This window comes from Eupeodes corollae, chromosome 3 (genome assembly GCF_945859685.1).
Source record: "Eupeodes corollae chromosome 3, idEupCoro1.1, whole genome shotgun sequence".
Lineage (NCBI taxonomy): Eukaryota > Metazoa > Arthropoda > Insecta > Diptera > Syrphidae > Eupeodes > Eupeodes corollae.
Window position 1 is genome coordinate 28,153,828 of NC_079149.1, and position 21,781 is coordinate 28,175,608.

The 21,781-nt window shown below is 34.8% G+C and overlaps 1 long non-coding RNA gene across 1 annotated transcript; it reads right to left on the reverse strand.

The window, feature by feature from the left end:
* Positions 1-549: 549 nt before the first annotated feature.
* Positions 550-20,902, reverse strand: LOC129952211 (uncharacterized). Its single transcript, XR_008782283.1, has 2 exons — positions 20,838-20,902; positions 550-700 (listed from the first exon to the last, which is right to left on the reverse strand). It is a non-coding gene; the product is annotated as an uncharacterized LOC129952211 (long non-coding RNA).
* Between the last annotated feature and the right edge of the window lie 879 nt (positions 20,903-21,781).

Here is a 21,781-nt window from a genome sequence, read left to right on the forward strand (position 1 = left end):
TAATTAACGACACTTTGTCAGACCTAATTACAGGATGTCACTTACAACTTCCAATTAATTCACCTTTTGGTCTAGACTTCATTATATCCGTACATCGCACTTTGTGAGTTTGTAGTGTGTTCTCTCCCAACAACAACAACAACAACAGTTCAATTTTAATTGCAAATTTTCAAACCTCCCTACCACCTTTATGAACCATCACTCTTTAAGTTAATCCATCTAACTAACTATATACCTTAGAGGTGCCGCAAGAAGTCCAAGTCCCTCTAGAGACCATCAACTATAACAGAGATTATCTTAACACGCTACGTCTAAGTTGAACCTTCTTGCAACAACCTTTCATTATACCCTCACTATACCTTGCTATAGTACCTCTATGCCTCATAGTCAAGCCCCACACCTTGCAAAATAGTGTTTGAAAAGTTATAAGAACTAACCGACGACGACTCGACTCTGGTTCGCCTTGGCACCATCACAACACCGCTCATGTCGTCAGTCGTCATTTATACCAACTTTTCATTTTAAATAAAACAAAAAAAATAGTACTCACCTTAGATTCTGTGGGCGGCCCATTAAACATTGGATTCGTAGGCGTGACAATTTCCAATTTCTGCAACGTCAATAGTTCCATCGTCAAATTCAGTCTCAGTGGTTCGGGTTTGCTTTTGCCATCGCTGACTGTCACCATCCCGGTTCGAATCTAAAAGAAAAATCAAATAAAGATACAAATGAAAAAAAAGATACAAAAAATGCAAAAATTATAGATACTGTATCTTTGTATCTGTTTGTGAGTATCTGCTCAATGTGACGTGATAGAAAACAAATAAAAATTATAAAATTGCAAAACAAATTGAAACATGTGTGGTTATAGAGAAACGTCAATCGAAACTGACAAACAGTGGGGCTTTTTGCAGAAATTCTGAAAACAATTTATAAATCTGTTCTTTTTCAGGCTTTAAATGTTTGAAGTCACGACGATTGCGATGAATTCTACACTTTAAAATTGTTGGTTCTGAAATTAATTCGTTTTTCCCAACATATTTAATCTAACCACCTTAATTGTAAGATCAGTTCCACTGTTCATAGTGGTGTTAGGATACCCCTGAGGAGTCATTGTGTCGTCTTCGTCGAGTCAGTTCAGTGGAGCAACGACCATCACCATCATAGAGTACCGAACAATGATGAGCTAATGGCATGGCACATCGTCACGTCAGGTTTAATAAGGCAACAGTTTTATAATACAGACGCCCGCCACCCTTCTTTGTTGCCGAGCCGCTACTCCTATCGCCATATTCATAGTATAAAACGCAACAAAAGCTCAATAATACGCTACGGTAGGCGGTCGGTAATGTGGTGTAGTGTGGTGTGGTGTTGATATGTTTGTTGGGAACTGCTGAAGGAGTGTTTATCATGATTTTTAGGTCGTAGGTACACATATTGTGTGGCAGTGTTTAACATAAATATGTTTATAACCATCACAACTGTATACACATAAGTTTACCATTATGTCGCGTGGTTGGGTTATTGCTCCACAAAGCATACGTGACTCTGCGCGACTATCTATGCCGTTCGTAGTCCATTAATTTCTTTGAAATTCATCCTCCCAACATACACAGACATATTTATATGTTTGTATGAAGTATGTTAGTAGAGTTGTAATAAAATTAGTTATAACAAAAAAACATTACACTCCCCATTTCCCCGTTCCATGTAAATACTTCTTGGAGGTGCTCCCTTATGAATTTGATTGTACACTTGGGTAGTTAGAGGAGGTATTAAACTGACACGTGATGTTTAATTTAATTTCATCACTTTAATTATTATCACTGATGATGTTACATAAAAGGCTTTATACACTCGATTTGAGTTTAAATTAACCAGAATTAAAAAGCGGTAACAAAACAAAAAAAAAAACACAGACTTTTTACTCTTTGTCTTTATTGAGGTTGCGTGTGGTTACACACGAATTTAAAGACGGTTTAACATGAGTTGTGTTTTAAACATATTTTGTATTCCTTGATTAAAATTAGATTATCCACTGAAATGGTAAAATGTCTTAAGTTGGCCTAAAACGATTTATTTTTTTCAATCATTGTGGCATTTTATAAGTTTATAGATACCCACTATTCCTCTTTTAATTAACTCTTTTTAATTTGTATAGTTGTAGTTTAGGTTAAAATTTACTCAAAAGTTATTAACACTTGCACTTTTCTAAAAATTAAAAAAAAAAATAATAATTTAAAAAAACTGTGAACACAACCATAACCACTTAATCCAGCTGAAGATGAACTTGATATTATTAAAAGCAGTCAGCAAATTTTTTATCTTTAACTTAAATTACTTAATTTTCCACAAAAGGACTTCCAATATAAAGTTGTTTTCAGGTTCTTTTCTTCCGACTTCATATATGGAGTTCCTCAAGGGAGCCACCTTGGTCCTTTGTTATTTTTATGAACTATGAACGACGTTATTAATGTCATTGCTACATTCATCGTCTCTTTTTATATTGATGAAAAATAATTAATAAGTTTATATCCAATTCATCTCATTCTACCTCCAAAATGATCTTAGCACATTTCAGACTTGTTGCGACAACTTGGTGAGAGATTTCAAAGTTTCTTAATGACAATTCATTACATTCACCAGTAAGATGAATTCAGAGTTGATTTTAGCAACATTCGTTGGCTTAAAAAGAATTTCTGTGCCGCATATGTTCACACTGCAACAAACAGGCCAGCTGTTTTGGTATTAAGTGAAACTTAGATAGGTGAAGATTTCGATCATTTGGAATGTAATCTAAATGGTTATAGCTTAGTGCATTCAAACGATTGTTGCCCATTTTCCTCACACTATAATCGTCATTGCGGGCGATTTCAATGTGCACAATTCTTCTTGGCTTCGTTATCTTTGCTGAGTTAAATCAATAAACTCAGCTTGTCGATGAGCCAACTCGAATCCCTGACATTGCAGGTCAATCCGCCAACACCCTAGACTTGTTTCTTACCTCTGACCATAATAAATACACAATCAGCGTATTATCGCCTCTAGGCACATCAGACAAGTGTATCGCATCGAAAATTTCTCATGTCTAAAAAAATCGAGTCAAGGAAAAAACTCCTATGAGAGAGCCAACTGGGACGGTCTCAATAAATTCTTCAGGAACTTTAACTGGTCACTATGCTTCCTCGATAGAAACGTGGATTCCAGCGCAGATATGGTTACAAATTTAGTTCTTTGTGGAATGAGAAATTTTATCCCGAGTATGGTGAAATCTATCAAACCCAAAGAGAACTCATGGTTCGATTCGAGCTGTAAAGAGGTTATTAGGTTCAGAGATGTAAGTTTCCGTTTTTATAAAGCCAAACCGACTGAGGAAAACCGGAAAAAGTTCAAACAAGCTAGAAGACCTGCAATGTTCATATTCGACGAACCAAATTTTTGCATGATCAGAAATTAAGGCAAAAAATACTACAATGTCCGAAAGGTCATTGGTCGAAACACCACGTCATCCTCGGTTTCAACGCTCGTCCACAATGACACTCCCTATGTAAACTCTATTTATAAAGCCAATTTGCTTGCAGCACATTTTGCTGTTAATTGGACGCTACCGGAGAGTGTCATGAGTCCTCCTGTTCTTGAGAGCGTAAGTGATTCTGTGAGACGAATCTTCTTTCACACTCGTGCAGTTGCAAGAATGCTAAAAGACCTTGACATATACAAATCCTCTGTCCCGGATAGTATCTTCCCAAGTGTTCTTGAGAGGTGTTCTTCATTGCTTGCAAAACCACTACGTAAACTTTTCCATCTTTCCTACTTTACAGGTCTCTTTCCGAGCGGATGGAAAATAGCATTTGTCCAGCCTGTCCCTAAAAAAGGTTAATCCTCCTCTTCTTCTTACTATCGTCCAATAGCACTCAAGTCCCTTCCTTCCAAGGTTATGGAAACGCTGATTAATTATCAGCTCAAGAAATATCTCGAAGAACGTAAGCTTCTTAATGACCAACAGTATGGCTTTCGTAGCAATAGGTCCCTGGTGATCTTATGGTTTATCTCACCAAACAGTGGAAAAAATCTTCACATCCTTTTGGAGCAAGTAAGATTATTGTACCTGATATTTTAAAGGCGTTTGATAGAGTTTGGGTCCAAGCTCTCTTATCGAAAATGCGTGCATTTGGTATTGATGAATCTCTTCTTCGTTGGGTAAAAAACTACCTTTCGGACCGTTCAATTCAAGTAGTATCGGACGGGTTGAAATCTGATATTCACCATATAAACGCTGGTGGGCCCCAGAGCTCCCCAAAACAAGTTAAAATCTCTTGGATAGAATTCAAAAAAGGGCTTTAAAAATGATAGGCGACAGAACTATAATCGAAACATTTACATCGCTAGAACACCGCCGCAATGTTTCATGCATTTCGTTGTTATACTGATATTTTAATAAACAGTGTTCTTTCGAATTAGCCAGTTGCATTCCTGCCCTCAAACAGTTCAGCCTTAATACTCGTACTTCTAGAAATGCACATCAGTTTATTCTTGAGCTCAATTTCAGACGTACTGTCAAGCATAGATATTCTTTTTTTAACCGCACATGGAGAATGTGGAATGCTTTACCCAGCTCTGTTTCTCCCTATCATTTTGATATTCAAAACCTTAAGACCAATATGCATCGGTTTCTCCTCTTTTATCTTTCCCCTTTTCCCTTAAACTCAAACTGTGTTTGAACTTTAAACATGTGTGCCCGTTATTTAAAAAAAAAAGCGATCAAATCTTTCCTCCTGAGCTTACAGTCTGAACGATGTTACTATGAAGCCTGTCTGTTTTATTCACAACCTAGATGCTATTTGCGACACTCAGTTAAGTTTTTCAGCCCATGTCGATCATATTATTAACACAGTTTTATAAAACTTTTGTCTAAAGAATTTTCGAAACCATATGACACTAAATTCTAATACGCAACCTTTGTTAGTCTTCTCCTTGAATATGATAGTGAAGTCTGGTCTTACCATCAGAAATCTCTCAAAGAATAAAATATATATAACGCACATATCTTCAATTTATAATCCGTGGTCTTCCTTGGGGTGATAACCTATTCTTACCGCCTTATGAAGGTCATTCAAAAATTTCGTATTTATATGCAAAGGTGGCTTCAGATCGGGATACTCCACCGACCGTCGCGTCGATCTTATTTTTGTACTCCGCTCGATTGCTGACTTGTTTCTATCGAGACATAAGAAACTGTTTGCATTTTTCGTTGATTTCGAAGCTGCTTTTGACACTGTGGATCGCAATGCCCTATTTTATAAGCTTTTCCAGTTAGGAATGTCGCTTAAGTTCGGTACAGTATTGCAAAATGTATCCAAGACTACCAAAGCATCAGTGTGCAATGGGCAATGCTTATCAGAGTGGTTTCAAATGAAATCAGGAGTTAGACAGGGCTGTTCACTCAGTCCAACCCTGTTTGCAATCTTCAGCAGGAATTGAGTACACAGGCGTTAACATTAAAACCAGAGATGGCAGAAATGCGATTTTTTGTGATTTACTACATTTGCTACGTCTGCTACATAAATGAGGTAGTTAATGTAATTAAATGTAGTTAACGTAGTTAAATGTAGCAGACGTAGCGGTAGACGTCAAAACGTAGTTTGAAATGTCCATTCAACCACCAAATTGACAAATTGCATCTAAAAGATAACTGTGTAAGTGTGAAAAACTAACTCGCGTTTAATTTGCTTTTTTCTTTCATAAAACTTCGAATTACTGGATTTAGTTCATTTACGCAAGATATTTGGTTCTTATGTATAGTTCAGTGTTTTTCACTCATTAGTCGTTACTTATTCACTCGTTTTTTTAAATTCTTTTTGAAATTTAACGTTTTTTGTGAAGGTAGCACACGTAACAAATGTATGATAGTTAATGAAACAAATCAAACGCGTAGTTTATCTAATTAACTACACGTAGTTTACCGAGTAGATTACCTAACGTAATCTACTCTGCCATCTCTAATTAAAACTCTTCTTTTCGCTAACGACACTGTCCTGCTCGCAGATACACTGCAGTCCCACCAGCTAATGATAAATAAACTTGCTGAATATTGTTAAAGGTGGAGCCTAGTGGTAAATTAAAGCAAATTCAAAGTGATGGTTCTTAAGAATGGCGGAGGAAGATCGATGCATAATGGTGAAAGAGTAGAGTTGGTGAAAGAATACAAATATCTAGGAGTCTGCTGTGCTAAGAACTTGAGCATAGAAAAACATCTCACTGACAAACTTGTTAAGGTGAAAACAGCTAAAAACGTAGCATGGAAGTAATATTTTAATAATAAGGAAAGTACGCATACCAGTAAATTCAGAGTTTTCGAAGCTGTATCGGAATCAGATTCGAGTACGCCAAACTCACCTTTATTTATAAAAACACTCAAACTGGGGGTCAATTACATCCTCAAAGCTCTGGATATGCCAAGTTATTGTGTTGCAAAGAGAGTAGTTCTTCAAACAATTCATTCCCGAAGTGGATGGTTTAAAGACTGGATAGAACTTTTTGAGCAGTTGGATGTTGATCTAAACTACATTAACCTTGCCTCTTGGAAGCCCAATAGCTCGTCTGGATGAAGCATCAAGGGAACAATAAACGAAGTAAGCCAAAAACTTACTGTACCGCATGATTTACAGTGGACTAGTCTACAATCTCAAGGATAGAAACTACTTCAACGACAAAAATATACCGGCTAAGAGGAGAACTGCACAGTCTAAACTACATTCCTTACTGTGATTACTTATCAATTTTATGCAACCTGTGCAACTTGAAAGAGCGCGAGGATGTTTTTCATTTTGTTAGGCGATGTGCGATACTGAGAGAAATAAGAAGACTTATCCTAGGCGGTGACTTTTTTTCAAATACTCAAATCGTAAGCCTTCTACAGGAAATGGTTGTCACAATCTTATTGAACATATGCAAAAACAGCACTTAAATATAGAAGTTAAATTTTAAATGAAGCGTTTTATTCTTAAACTGCTATATTTTTAGTTGTAAATAAAGCAGGCGGCAATGCCATGTATGATATTGATTGCATTAACTAAATTATTTTTAAAAATGTATGTTTAAATAAAATCAAAATCTAAAACAAAAATCTATGCAAACCCTCAAAAACCACCAACATTCTTTTTTTTACAATAGCTTTTAGCAAGGAACGGATTCACCATTTCTTCTAGAAAAGATTTCCATTTATTCTTATCAATGGAATGTCTCACATGCTCCTCTATTTTGACTTTCCCAATACCATATAAGTTACAGCCTTTTTGAACTTACCTCAAGAATTGCTAATTAAGATAGCAACGCACGTATCAGTTATGACTTCCATATCAGTCCTTCTTTCCTGTAAAACCATCTACAACTAGCTCTAATTTTGTTTAAGTTTTGTGTTCATCAAACAGGCCTACGACTATACACACTTAGCGCCACCGACTGGTTAAAAATAAAAATCGTTCTTAAAAATAACTTTCAGTTGAAAGAAAATATGCAAGCATATGAAAAAATGGGTTTTTAAAAATCAATTTTGGGTTTTCCAAACCCTTAATCCGACAACGCTGCTTTTTATCTAAGACTTCGAAATAAAAATTCAATTTATCATGATGAAAATCCGGAACATTTTGATGTATTTGAGGAAACCAATCACCAAACAGTTTTTGTTGCTCGTCCAGATTGATTTCTTTTGTGAAGTGATTTTTAAAAGCCTTAAGACTTTGGTCTTTATGCGAAACATGACTTAATTTTATTTATGGAATGTCACCAGTTTCGCGTTTTTTCCATTTTTAGAAAGCATTAGTTTTACTTGTCATTTTTCAAAAGAAGACTGCTTCAGAAGTAACAACTTCTCAAATAACGGGTTATTCAAAATGAAAACTCTTCTTTTATAATTCTTTATAAGAAATAATTGCTTAGGCAAAAACAGCATTAGCAGCAATCTTATGAAATTGAAATCAGAAAACACTTCTTTCCGAAACCGGCATTACGATACAAGCTTCGGTCAGAAGTCAAAAGTTCTTAATTGGTTCACACATTTTCCTGATATCTATCTAACAAAATTTTACTTAAAATCTTTAAGTCATAATATTCGGAAATAACTTTTTCACCTAAAATCTACCCAAAATTAGGATGGTTCAAGAAATCGTTCCCAACCTAATTCCTTACCAACATTCACCTAACTAAAATAATTTCATGTTCTGTGGAGAACAATGGATCGATAAAGTATTGAGTGAGATGTTTTTTTGAACATAACCGATGCATTTTACCCTTAAACCAATCCTAAGCCATATTTTTTATTACGTATTTTCAGCTTTTGTCTTTTTTGTACCTCGATAAATTTTATCAGTTAACAGCCGAAAATTCCTTTTATCAAGAGAAAAGGTTGCATATATTATTTTTACCAACCTAACAAACAAACTTTTCCTGGATGAAATGAATTTCGGTGGAATTTTTTTCGTGGAATTAAGTTTTTGATTCAGGAGTTAAAAGTACTTTCAGTGTTCTTATTGATTTTTTAAATGAAAGGAAAATTATAAAAACTAAAAGTTTAGGCGTTCCTTTTGCTTTATGAAACATGGACATGGATTGTATATTTAAAGAAAACAAAGAACTATTGAACAAGCTAAATTATAAGATGTATATTTAATAAAATGAAAAAGTAAAATAAACATAATTAATGAAAGATTAAATATAATATGAAAGAAGTAGAGAATTGAATATTATAGAACAATTGTTTACAAAGTAGAACACGAACAGAGAAAAAGCAACCAGTATTAGGATTGCTTAGTCTTGGAATGTTGAAACTTTATTAACAAAGTTGTTAAATGTTGGTTGATCTGTCGTTTGTTTGTGTAACTAGAGTCAAGAGTAACGAAGTAATGACGCTTTCCCAATTTAGTTTTGATTTCTCAAAACTGTCAATTACTAAGAATTTCGACTTGATCTTTTTTCCCCATTTTACTCTGATTCCTGCCTATTTTGATTTTGCATCTATAAAAACTAGGAAGTAGAAATTTTGGAAAGGTCCAGCGTATTCGATATGCACTCGTTCCCAGTTTTCTTGAGGTTTATCTCAGGATGCGCTGGAGCTTTCGGTGGATAAGATCTGTTGATTACACAATTTTCGCATTTTCTTACCAACTTCCCGATGTCCTTGTCAATACTATTCTAATATAAATATCGTCGGGCAAGTTGTTTTATCTTAGTGATACCCAATTGCGTTTCCTGAAGTTCTTTCAGAATTTTTGAGCGTTAAGAATGTGGAATAAGAATTCTTTCTTTCCGAAAAATGATACCATCTTTCAGTGTAAACTCGGAATCGGTTGAATTGGCTTTCAGGTTGATGATCATTTTCCGAAGATCAGAATCCTTTTCAGTCTTTTCTTTGATGCTTTGAGCAGTAATTTCTTTGCTTGAAATCTGTAAAATTGTTTCATTGTATAACAGATCGACTTCTACACTATTTGATTGATCAGCTGTGAATTTAAGGTATTGTACTGGATCTCGAGGTAAGCAATCGACATTCTGGTTACTTTTTCGCCTGGTTTGAATTGAATAGAATAATTGATTCCGGATAGAAATGAAGCGTATCTGAGAAAAAAATCGGACTGAAGTCATTAGAGGAAATGCTTCATGTGGATGGAGAATCCTTGACAAGGGCTGATTGTCACAAGTAGGAAGTGTAGGGTATTTTTAAAAAGTCCATCTGGCTATAATTTTGTTCTGATTTCGTCAGAGAACGTGAAGCGTAAGCTTTGGGTTTTTCAATTCCTTTTAAAGTATGCCGCAGCTAACCCAGGAGGACTAGCATCAGTTTTAAGAAAGACATACAAGGTAGGTTCAAAAGGCATAAAGTCGCTGAATAGTTCGGCTTTTAGTTTGCTGAACGCTGGCTCTCATTTTGAGGACCAGTACCAGTTTTGTCCTCTCTGGAGAAGACAGCGCAGAGGATGTGACACAGTTGAGAAATTTGGGATTAATCGAGAGTAATATGTAACAAGGCGAAGACATTTTTTTACATCATCAGGATTCGAAAGAGAATGCATATCTTGTACAGCACGTACTTTTTCTGTAGATTTACTAATTTTGTTGAATTCAACTTTATGTTCCAAATAATGTATCTTTTGTTGTAGGAGGTTGTATTTAGTGAGCTTGTGTATACATGCAACAAGGTTTTGAAAACATTCGATTCGAAATAAGCTTTAACCCATTGAAGTCCTTTGAGAGTTTGACATAGTATTCGATTGAAATCTGAAGGTGTGGTCTTGATTCCAAAAGTAAGATGGTTCATGTCGTAAGTGCCTCGATGTATTGATATGGTTTGAATTTTTCTACTTTCTTCGTCGACTTCTAAATGTAGGTAAGCTTTGCATAGGATTAACTTGGAAAAATATTGAATGTTCCGTAGGCTGTGTTGAACGTCATCAATTCGTTGAATCGGATGGCTAGCTTACACTAGTCGTTCATTACCGCCACACTTATAGTCCATACAGAGACGTACTCCAACTTCAGGTTTCGGTATCACTACCAGAGGAGAACTTCAGTCACTTGCAGAAACTAACGTAATAGTTCCATCTTCTTCAAGTGTATTGAGTTCTTTGTCAACTCGTTCTTGTAGTGCATAGGGTACGTTTCTTTCTTCAGTGGAAATTGGCTTGGCATTATCTGTGAGTTGAAAAGAAACTTGAAAATATGGAACAAAACCTACTTTTTCTTCAAATATTGTATTGAAAATGGTTTGAGAATGTTATCGATTAAGTTGTTTGGTTGAATTTGAAACACGGTTGACGGGCTTAACATATTTGAACCAATTGCCTTGAGTTCGATACCTAGACCTCTAATCATTGTCTTCCTAAAAGAGCATCATGATTGTCTGAAACAATCCAATCATCTCTTTTTTTCCGTAAGCGAAAGCTTTCCTATTGGTTTGATGATATTTCCTGAGTATGATTGAAAAACAACTTGGAATTTGGTCAAAGGTAGGTTTAAATTCATATGACGAAAATCATTTTCGGCTAGAAGTGAGTATTTTGCACCTGAATCTATTTCGAGTTTTAGGGTCTTATCGTTGAGAGTCCAGCGGTCTGCAGGTATGTGCATCACAGGAGCACTTCGCTCAACACCAATTGCAGCACTGTAAGTGTTTTCAAACCTAACACCACTTGACATCTTCTCCAAAGGTGACCAGTAACAATACTGGACATACTACTATTCTAGACGGTTTCAGATCTATCCCAGATCGCTTAGACTATACCACCCTAAAAATGGTATTCGGTAAAAGCTTCCATGTGTCAATCTCTTCAAGATAGTCCTGGAAAGAAGAGAGACCCCTGGAAGACGATGCGGTACACTTCTATACTGACCGTTCATAGACCGATCACGGAGTTGGAAGTGGTATCTATTCGGAACAACTAAATCTTAGTCTATCCTATAGAAGTAATGGCGATTAAAGAAGCACTATCCTGATGGCTCAAAGAAAACGTTATATCCTGTAAGGATATACGAATCTTCTCAGACAGTCAAGCCGCTCTTAAACCTCTCGCGTCTGTCTCCACAAACTTTCAAACAGTCCACGATTGTCGATAATCTCTGAATGAGATGTTGGAACAGTTTAACATTCACCTCATTTGGGTGCCGGGCCACAGACATTGTAAAGCCGATAAGCTCGCCAAAAACGGAACACTTCTGCCTCATGACATAACATAGGAACACCACTTGCTACATGCAAATATCTTCTCAAGCAATATGCTCTAGAAACAACAAATGCTAGATGGTCATAAAGTACCACCTGCCAGGCAACCAAGCAAATATGGCCAAGTATTGACTTAAAACGGTCAAAAGGCTTGATATCACTGAGCAGACAAAGTATAAGCTCTACAATTGGACTGGAGTAATAACGGGATACTGCCTCATAGGAAGATAAGCTCTGAGGCTAGAGGTCTACACAAATGACTTCTGTAGAAGCTGCATGGACGAGGAGGAAGAGGAAACGGTCCAACATCTTCTATCTACATGTCCAGCACTCTTCATTAGAAGGAATAACTTTCTCGGTAATCCCTTCTTCTATAACACCAGTGAACTGGCAACGATTGACACAAAACGTCTCTCTAACTTTATTAAAAGTACAAAATGGTTTGTTTAAATTCATTACTCTCCCATGAGTAACCTCATTAGTGGTATCACAATGGACCCTTGAGGTCTACGTGCGTCAATGACATCTGGACAGCCATTCCAACCAAACCTAACCTATCGTTGAGAGTCTAATATGACTCGGTTTGAGGTATGTGTCGGAATTGTTGATTTCGAACAAATCCACTATTTCGTCTTCAATTAAGTCTAACTTGTTGAGTCCATTATGCTCATCTTCATCGTTTCACAATCTTGGACATTAACGGGGTTCGTAAAATATTTTGCTGGAATTGTTATTTTTAGATAAAAGTGTTGTAAGACATACGTTTAAAACATGACCTTCTCTTTTCGAGAGTTACATTTGGGATTGGGATTTGTTGATCTGGCAAGAGTTTATTTTGTCCACATCTTAAGCAACAGTTTTCTATAACCAACTGGAATGACCGTATGACTTTGGGCTATTGTTTGAAGAAGGCTTGGAATACGAATGACTCTTTGCAGTAGACTTGCTTCTTGGGTTGGAAATTTTATTGATGTCAGTGTGTGAGGTAGAAATTCTTGAATTTTGTCCAAGTTCCTTACTTTCGATTTTGAATCTTCAAGGCCCGTTGCTTTGAGTAGAATTTCATCTTCAATTTTTTCAGATTGTAAAACCTTTTCGCGTAGCCAATCATCTCGTAGACCACGAATAAATTAAGCACGTAGACAAATTTCAGACACGGAACCAGATTTTTGGCATTCACAAGTCACGTTGAATTCACTTTAAGAATGTTTTTTTTTTTTTTTTGTAGCGAGGATACAAAATCAGTGATATTTCGATTGTCCTTTTGAAAAACGTTAAGAAAACAATTTTGAGAAACCACCACATTCTTCTTTGGAATTAGCATCTTTTTGAAGTTTTAGACTAGGTCCTTAAGATTTGGGCTAATGTTGTGAACCAATAGAAACGCATAGAAATTATGCTTTTTAAGCTTCGTTTGCAACATTTTTCATGTTGCAATAATTTTCAAACCGTTCTAGATAATTTGAAAATAATTTTTTTTCGGCGTCACAGTTTTCAAAAGATTGAATATTTGAATGACCTGAAGGTATTTGCAATTGTGCAACAAGGTCAATTATCAACTTCTGTTGATGCTGAAAAGCTTTTAAAATTTGATTCAATTGCTTGGAATTTATTATTTTTCCTCTCGTCGCCAAAATTTAATTTTTATTTTACTATCAAAGTATTGGGAGCTCATTAGTTTCAGGATTCATTCATTAAGAATTTAGTCCCTACGGTGGGACTTGAATCTATTTCATTTTGCTTTGGGACTTAGTATCGAAAAATAATCATCGACGTTTGTTCATTGTCTTAATTTTTGGCAAGAGTTACCTCATTAGGAGTTTATTCTTTTGGGAGTTGTTTTCTATTCAACTCCTTCAACTAGAGGACCACACGTGTCACCAGTGAATGAGACTTCTTTGTTAAACTAAAAGTTAACTTCTTTTAGACAATTTGTTGCATGCATCCCATCAATCCTCGTTCAAGTTGATTAAAGTAACTTTTCTTAGAGCAAAGTCTTGTCAACCCTCCTAACTATAATCAAATTTTCTGTCACATTAACCCTCGCAACATTCACATTTTAACTTCATTTACTAAACAAATACGAACACCTTTGGTCAAGCCTCGTGCATTTATATTATTTTTCATCTTTTAACCTGGAATATAATCAGTTTTGTAACTAGGGTTCCCCTGGGCGTTTGTGGGATCGGAGTTTTCATAAGGGTAGGTAAATACTTCATCATTCTCCTGCGAACACACATGATATGCATCTCATTCGGTTTTCGTGCTCATTTTATATTTTTTTTTTAAATAATTTGTGTGTTTTAATTTAAATTTAAATTTTTTATCTATAGCTAAAGATATATATTATACCTTGGTATATAAGGACATTTGGGAATGGACAGCGACTACGACGATGAAAACCAAAGGATATTGTCGCACTTAATTACCTTTGCATATATTATTAGCTATACACTCATATGTAGGTATACCTCTGATTTTATATATAATATATTTTAAGCAAGAGCATGTTGTTCAGCTCATAGTTAACGACGTTGTCGTTGTTTTGCTCTGGGGATCCCTTAAGGACTCTGATATGGGGAATGTGTTGTTGTGAAATGCATTTTGGTTATGATATGATGTTTTCCACTTTTGCTAGAGGGAATAAAATTTATAGAAACAAATTGGATTCATTTCTAGGATGCTGATGTTAATGATGATGAAGATGATTATGATCAAAGGTTGATTGGATTGGACTTTACGTGTGTTATATTATGGAATGATTTTGAGGATTTAATTTTATAAAACTAAATACTATGATAGTGGTCAGTGTTGCCGAAAGTACAATACATTAGTACCTATTTGTATTAAAACAAATATTTAAAACTACTATCTTGAAAATAACATAAGTAAATGTAGCAAAACCTAAGAAACTTATTATACCAACTTGAAATTCGACACTTTCAATTACTCATTTTTCAAATATTTTTCAAGTTTTAATTTTCCCGCTTTCTTTAAAATTTGGTTTTAATTTGTTTAACTATTTATTCAAAGTTTTCTTAGTAATTTCTTTTCGAAATGAAAATTTTGAAATTTTTCAACGTTTTTCCTTGTCTCTAAATCTTTAGTCTTCAAAGAGCTGCCTCTGAATTTGAATTTTAGTTTAAACGTCAAACAGTACAGGTATGGATAAAAAAGTGTTTAGTTTTACATGAATTTTAAGGAGAAAAACATTGACCGAAATGAAAAATTACGTTTTTGACACTTTTACCTATTTTTAAATATAAAAAAACTGCAGTAGTACTGTTAGAATGTCAATTTGTTAAATAACTTTACGGAAATCGTTTTTAAATTAAAGTATTAACAGCATATTTTTAAAAGTTTTTCAAAACAACAAAGCTGCTTATTGGAAATTAATATGATGTGTTATTTTTTATGTGCATTAGTAAGAAGGTTTTAGAGTGAATGTGATTGTAGATCCTTTTTAATTTAAGAAAAATCTTCACATAGGGTGTAAGCAAATCTAGAATTTTCTCTTTAGAAATTAAAAAATTAGTCAACAGCACTGGTCGAGGCAAATAAATTCAAATTATTCCAATAAAAATACGAGTAAAAAAATGCAACCCAGATATATTTCAATTATTAATTTAAACATGAATTAAATTAAATTGTTGGTGATAATTTATTATGTTTTTAAAATAAAATATAAAATGTTCAACTGGAATTAAAAAAATTCATGAATAATTTAATAATATAATTTTTGCTACGCTGTCGAATAGAAAAATAAATTGTTTTTAATTTCGAAAAGCAATATTTTTTGTGACAAAAAGTTTTATTTAAATTTTTGTAGGAGATTTTTTTTCTGGACATCTTTTAGCTTTAAAGCTATCAACTACAAACTGTTGCAAGGATTTAGCAACGCATAAAAATGTTAAAATTCAATATGAAAATTGGACAATTTTAGCAGCCACAAATGAGGCACTTTTGGGTCGTTTTAAAGGAACTTCTTGTTTCTTGAAATGATCCGAATTCACATCAGAAATTCTTTTTAACATCGTTGATAAGCAGCATTTTTGTATTTGGAGTTTTGAAAATCCAGAAACTGTTACTAAAAAACCACTCTATGTCCATTATCAATGTGTCACTTTTTTTAGCGTGTCAGTTTGAGATTTAAATGTGAACAACATTTATAATAAATAAGATGAAACCATCGTAATTTCGCAAGAAGGGTCACTGAAGTTTTGGCCAATGGTTATAATTAATTTATGACCTTAAAGGTGGAATTTGTAGTACCCGTGGTACATGGTACAACATCTGTTGTAATAATATATATAAGACGTGTGAGGTCACAAGATGGCCTTCAGGCTTTCATTAGATTTGAAGCCCTCAAGATGGTTGCTATCTTTAAATACTTAAAGATAGCATATAAGCTCGATAATCGCTGTCAACCGAAACCAGGCACTGTCTAATAGAAAAGCGCACCACGTGCATTCTCAAATGACTTTTGCAAGAGCTGTATGGATGAGAAAAATTAGGAAACAGTTCTTCACGTCCTCTGACATGCCCAGCAATAGCTCAAGATATATCTAGAAGACTTCTTCTATAATGATTTAAATGATCTCAATTCTGTTAACATAACCAGTCTTTAACGTTTCGTAAGGGACTCAAACTGGTTTCATTGAGTTAAGAAGAAAGCCTAAAGATTCATGTGGTATCACAATGGGCCATTTAACTGACCTATAAATGTGTCCTAATTCATCACGGACAGCCGCTTGAACCTATCCTAAACTAACTAATGGTTTTTCTGTTAAAACATATTGTAAATGCTTGTTTTAATACACTCCGCTTAAATTGAATAGACACCAAAATTGTTTAGGTTATGTTGTTCATTTCTTCCTAAAATTGAGCTTTAATTTATCGTTTGATGATACTTACCGTTTGCGTTTGATGTTGAAAAAACAAATCAGAAAGAATAGTTCAAAAAGTACCGCCAATTTTTTTCTTGCTGTCTTTTTCAAAGCGTACGATATGGAAAAATGCAATTTTTTTTGTGTCAAGTGAATAGACGCACGAGTTTTAAGGTGATTGGCATACTAAATCAAAAGTTAAAGTGTTCGTTTTGTTTGATTAAATTTAAAAAAAAAAATGGGTAGATCAAAAGCTTTGAATAGTGTCGAAATAGCTTAAATTGATTTCTTCAAAGAACAAGGACTGACCGGGAGTGCTATAGCTACCAAAATTGAACGGAGTTTTAAAGTTGTCTATTCTTAACTCAGAAATAAAAGTTCGTACGGGAAAAACATGAAAGGAGGTTAGAAAACGGCAACAACAGCAGTTGATTGACGATTGATTTTGAGAATTGCTTCTAATTTGTGCGACTCTGCGGAGAAAATCAAGTAAAAATCTGGTGTTGCAACTGTTTCAACAGTCCGCAGAGTAACAAATAGCGCGGATCGTATAAAAAGGTTAAAACTTCAAAAAAAAAACCACCACTAAACGATCAACGAAAACGTAATCGTTTAGAATTATCTAGACTCCATATGAGTTGGAACGGAGTTGAGTGGCGCAACGTAGTTTTTTTGTGGTGAAAAATAGTTCAACTTTGATGGCACCGATGGTTTCAATATTGTTTTCATGATTTTTAGAGCGTCATCAAAGTAGAGAAGGTTGATTTATGGTATGGAGAGCAGTTACCTACTACGGGACTGTTGATCTTGACTTCCGAACGTCAAAAATGATTGCAATTACATACAAAGGAACTTTAGGAAGAAATTTTACCAAAATTTCGGATATTTTTGGCCCCTATCCACAAGGCGCGAATTGTCAAAAGTTGGAAGCAGAACCAAAATGTTGAATTGCTTCAATGGTCACCATGCTCACCCAACCTGAAACCTGAACCTTATTGAAAATGTATGAGGGTGGTTGGTACGAAAAGTGTATCTGGCCGTCAGTTTGGGGACAGAGAATCCCTTATTGCAGCTATTCAATTAGCGTTTAGTGAAATTTTGCTGGACTATTTAAAGATCATATACGATTCCATGCCAGACCGTATTAATGAAGTAATAAAGAATAATAAATACTTAAAATAACCAATACAAAAAATATTAAAAGAAAAGCTTGTTTCATTTCATTTAAATTAAATTGGGTGGCCTAATATTCCCTTTGAGAACTAGGGCCTGGTGACTGACAACTCCCAATCATTCCTGTGTTCCAGTACTGTTGTTGGGATGGAAGGGACCTAAAGTTTTAAGCCAAATCCGAACGGCAAATTTGAGAAAGCACTTTTCATGACAAGAATTACTCTTGGAGAGGCAATACCCCTGAAAAAAACTTTAGGTGGTGATACATTAAAGCTCAAAGTTGGAAAAAAAATTAACAACATACCCTATACAATTTATGTGTCTATTCAGTTGAAGCGGAGTGTATATCCTCAAGCATTAAATAATGCTATTGTTATCCCTATGCCAAAAATGAGGCCTTAATCAATCAATATGAACAAAGTACATCAGGTGTACCGCGAGGGTCGATACTTAGACCACTTATTTTTTTCTCTTTTAAATGACCTTTCATCTGTTTTTAAAAACTGCAATAATCATAGCTGGGATAGCTCTAATAAACTTCAGCTACATCCGTCAAAAACTCATAGTATGGTATTTTAAAGACCAAAAGTTAACGGCCCTATTAAATGATGTTTTAAATGTTCAGGTTATTAAATATGTTAGTGAAGTGAAAGTCTATCAAAGAATTGTTGCCCATTATCCTCACACTCAAATCGTCATTCAGGCGATTTCAATGTACACAATTCTTCTTGGCTTCGTTATTCTGGCCAGTCTTCACCGGAAGGAAGGTATGTTGAGATCTTTGCTAAGTTAAATTAAAATAACTCGATTGTTGAAGCCAATTTGCTTGCAGCACATTTTGTTGTTAATTCGACGCTACTGGATAGTTTCATGAGTCCTCCTGTTCTTGAGAGCGTAAATGATTCTATGGGACGAATCTTCTTTCGCACTCGTGCAGTCGAAAGAGTACTGAAAGACCTTGACATACACAAATCCGCTGGCCCGGATAGTATCTTCCCAATTGTTCTGGAGAGGTGTTATTCAACGCTGGCAAAACCACTGCGTAAGCTTTTCAATCTGTCCTATTCTACAGGTCTCTTCCCGAGTGGATGGAAAACTGCATTTGTCCAGCCTCTCCCTAAAAAAGGCGAATCCTCCTCTCCCTCAAACTATCGTCCAATTGCACTTACGTCCCTTCTTTGCAAGGTCATGGAAACACTGATTAATTTTCAGCTTTAGAAATATCTTGAAGAACGGAAGCTTCTTAATGACCGACAGTATGGCTTTCATTCGTCTCATCAAACAGTGGAACAAATCTTTACATCGTTTTGGAGAAAGTCAGATTATTGCACTTGATATTTCAAAGGGATTTGATAGAGTTTGCCCCCGAGCTGTCTTATCGAAAATGCGTGCTTTTCCTATTGATGAATCTCTTCTTCGTTGGATTAGAAATTACCTTTTTAACCGTTCAATACAAGTTGTATTGGATGGTTTCAAGTCTGAAATTCATAAAATAAACGCTGGTGTCCCCCAGGGTTCCGTTTTGTCTCCGACTCTCTTCCTTATATTCATAAACGATCTTTTGTCTGTCACTTCTAGTCCATTAAACTGTTTCGCCGTGTAGAATTTAATGCTTCGAAAACTCAATGTTGTCTCCTGTCGTTAAAGCGTAACCCACCCCGATGGCGCTATCCATGAGCGGCACTTACATCGAGGAAACTAATCATCTGTCAGTACTTGGTATGTGTAGCACAGATCACCTTTTATGGAATTATCACATATTCGATATCGCCAAAAATGCTGCCAGGTGCTTAGGATTTCTCCGACGATGCAAATAAATATTTACCCCTTCTGATCTGGCTATAATCTACAAAGCTTTTATCCGTCCAAAGCTTGAATATAATTCGCATATCTGGGCAGGTAATCCCAAAACAAGTTTAAATATTTTGGATAGAATTCAAAAAAGGGCTTTAAAAATGACAGAACTATAATCGAAACATTTACATCGCTAGAACACCGTCGCAATGTTTCATGCCTTTCGTTGTTTTATAGATATTTTAACAAACAATGCTCTGTCGAATTAGCCAGTTGCATTCCACCCCTTAAAGAATTCAGCCGTAATACTCGCACTTCTAGGAATGCTCATCAGTTTACCCTTGAGCTCAATTTCGGGCGTACTGTCAAGTATAAATATTCTTTCTTAAATCGCACATCGAGAATGTGGAATGCTTTGGCCAACTCTGTTTTTCCCTCCCATTTTGATGTTCAGAACTTTAAGACCAATGTGCACCGGTATCTCCTTTTAAATCCTTCCCTATTTTCCTAACGCTCGTACTGTGTCTAAATATAAACATATAAAGGGTATTAATAACCCCTTGAGTGCTTGTGAATTAAAAAAAAAGTCCAGAAATCCTCAATTTTTCTCACTCTTATAGATCCCTTTAATTGATTTTGCTGCACCCTACACAAAAGATTGATGGATAACTTTCTTTTTTTGCTGTTGTCAGGACATGAAATCTTCTTCTTTTTTGACCTTTTAATATTCGAAAAACTTACTCGCATTTTTTCTTTCATCTAATTTTTAACTTTTTCCTGTCGAAATGTTCCTAATTAATTTATTGTATTATGCAAGCACTATTTGTCATAAGAATAATTGTTGTAAGTCACGTATTACTGTATCTTAAATTTATGTGTGATTCTTGTTTAGCAAATTTATTTAATATCAATATCATGGATATTTCTGAAATACAAAATACAGTGAAAAGGCTTCTTTTAAAAAGACTAATTTGTATAATATCTAAATGAAAAAAATGGCTTGTTTTAAATTTTTTGGATTATTCAGTCATCTTCTTAACCAACATTTCCTAGGACCAAGAATTTTATTAAATGGTTCTTTAAGACAGTGATAATTATTCGCTATAGAAATTATCTATCCAGAGAAACATTTTTCAAGTTCATTAAATACTCTCCAAATGTTCTATGTAAGGGTATTTTAATGGTAAATTTTTATTCCCAATTACCAATTCATTAAACTTAGGTAAACGTCAAAAAAAAATTGTCTATGTATATTTCCAACTTTTACTCACCTTCAAATTCTGATCCACTTTTTCCTCAATCGGAGTCGCCATTTTTGCATTGATCTTCATATTTCCTGAAAGCATATAAAGAACAAAAAAAAATTAATACCTGAAAAAATCATCAATCAAAGTTCAAAATTTGAAACGATAAAAAAAAGGATAGAAATTCTTTCATTCCGTTTGACGAAACCTTTACATGCAATTAAATATGCAATGTCCAAGTGTGGTTGTTATATCGCCTACCGCCACCATTTTGAACCAGCACATTTCATCCAATATTCAACTACGTAAATATATTGAACTATATCTGATCAAAAGGAAATTGCAAGCCAATCGAACCAAAAAGTCTTTATATCCTTTGCCTGATTGCTCTACATTATCCATACATGATTTTTCTGTTTCTGTTTTTATTGTATTATTGCATAAAAACTGCATAATTGCATTGCAATTCTTTCCTTGCTTGGCAACAATCGGATTGAAATTTAATAACAATTCGTGCGAGGAATCCGTCGGATGAAGAATTCACAAAAAAAAAGGAATAAAAAGCGCAGTATAAAAGGAATACTGTAGATACTCGTAGGTATACCTTCCCATCCGGAACTGGAAGAGGGAACAAAATTAAACTTCACTGATCCAAAGATGGAAATTGAAAAGTGCACTCTTGTATGCGATTCATGATGGTTTTCATGTTGTATCTACGTTATACAAAAATACATCTATCTTCACACACACATTTTGCTAGTAATACACCACATGACGTATGCTTTTATTCAATACTTGTCATGTTAAGGGTGATTGAGTGTTGGGGATATTTTGTATATTTTAATACACTCTGGATACAAATATTTACATACATAGGTATACAACACAAATTAATGCGTGATATTCAGTACGTATTTCATCGTTGTCAATGTTGCGGATTTTGTCACAACTAATTGGATTAATTAAGTACT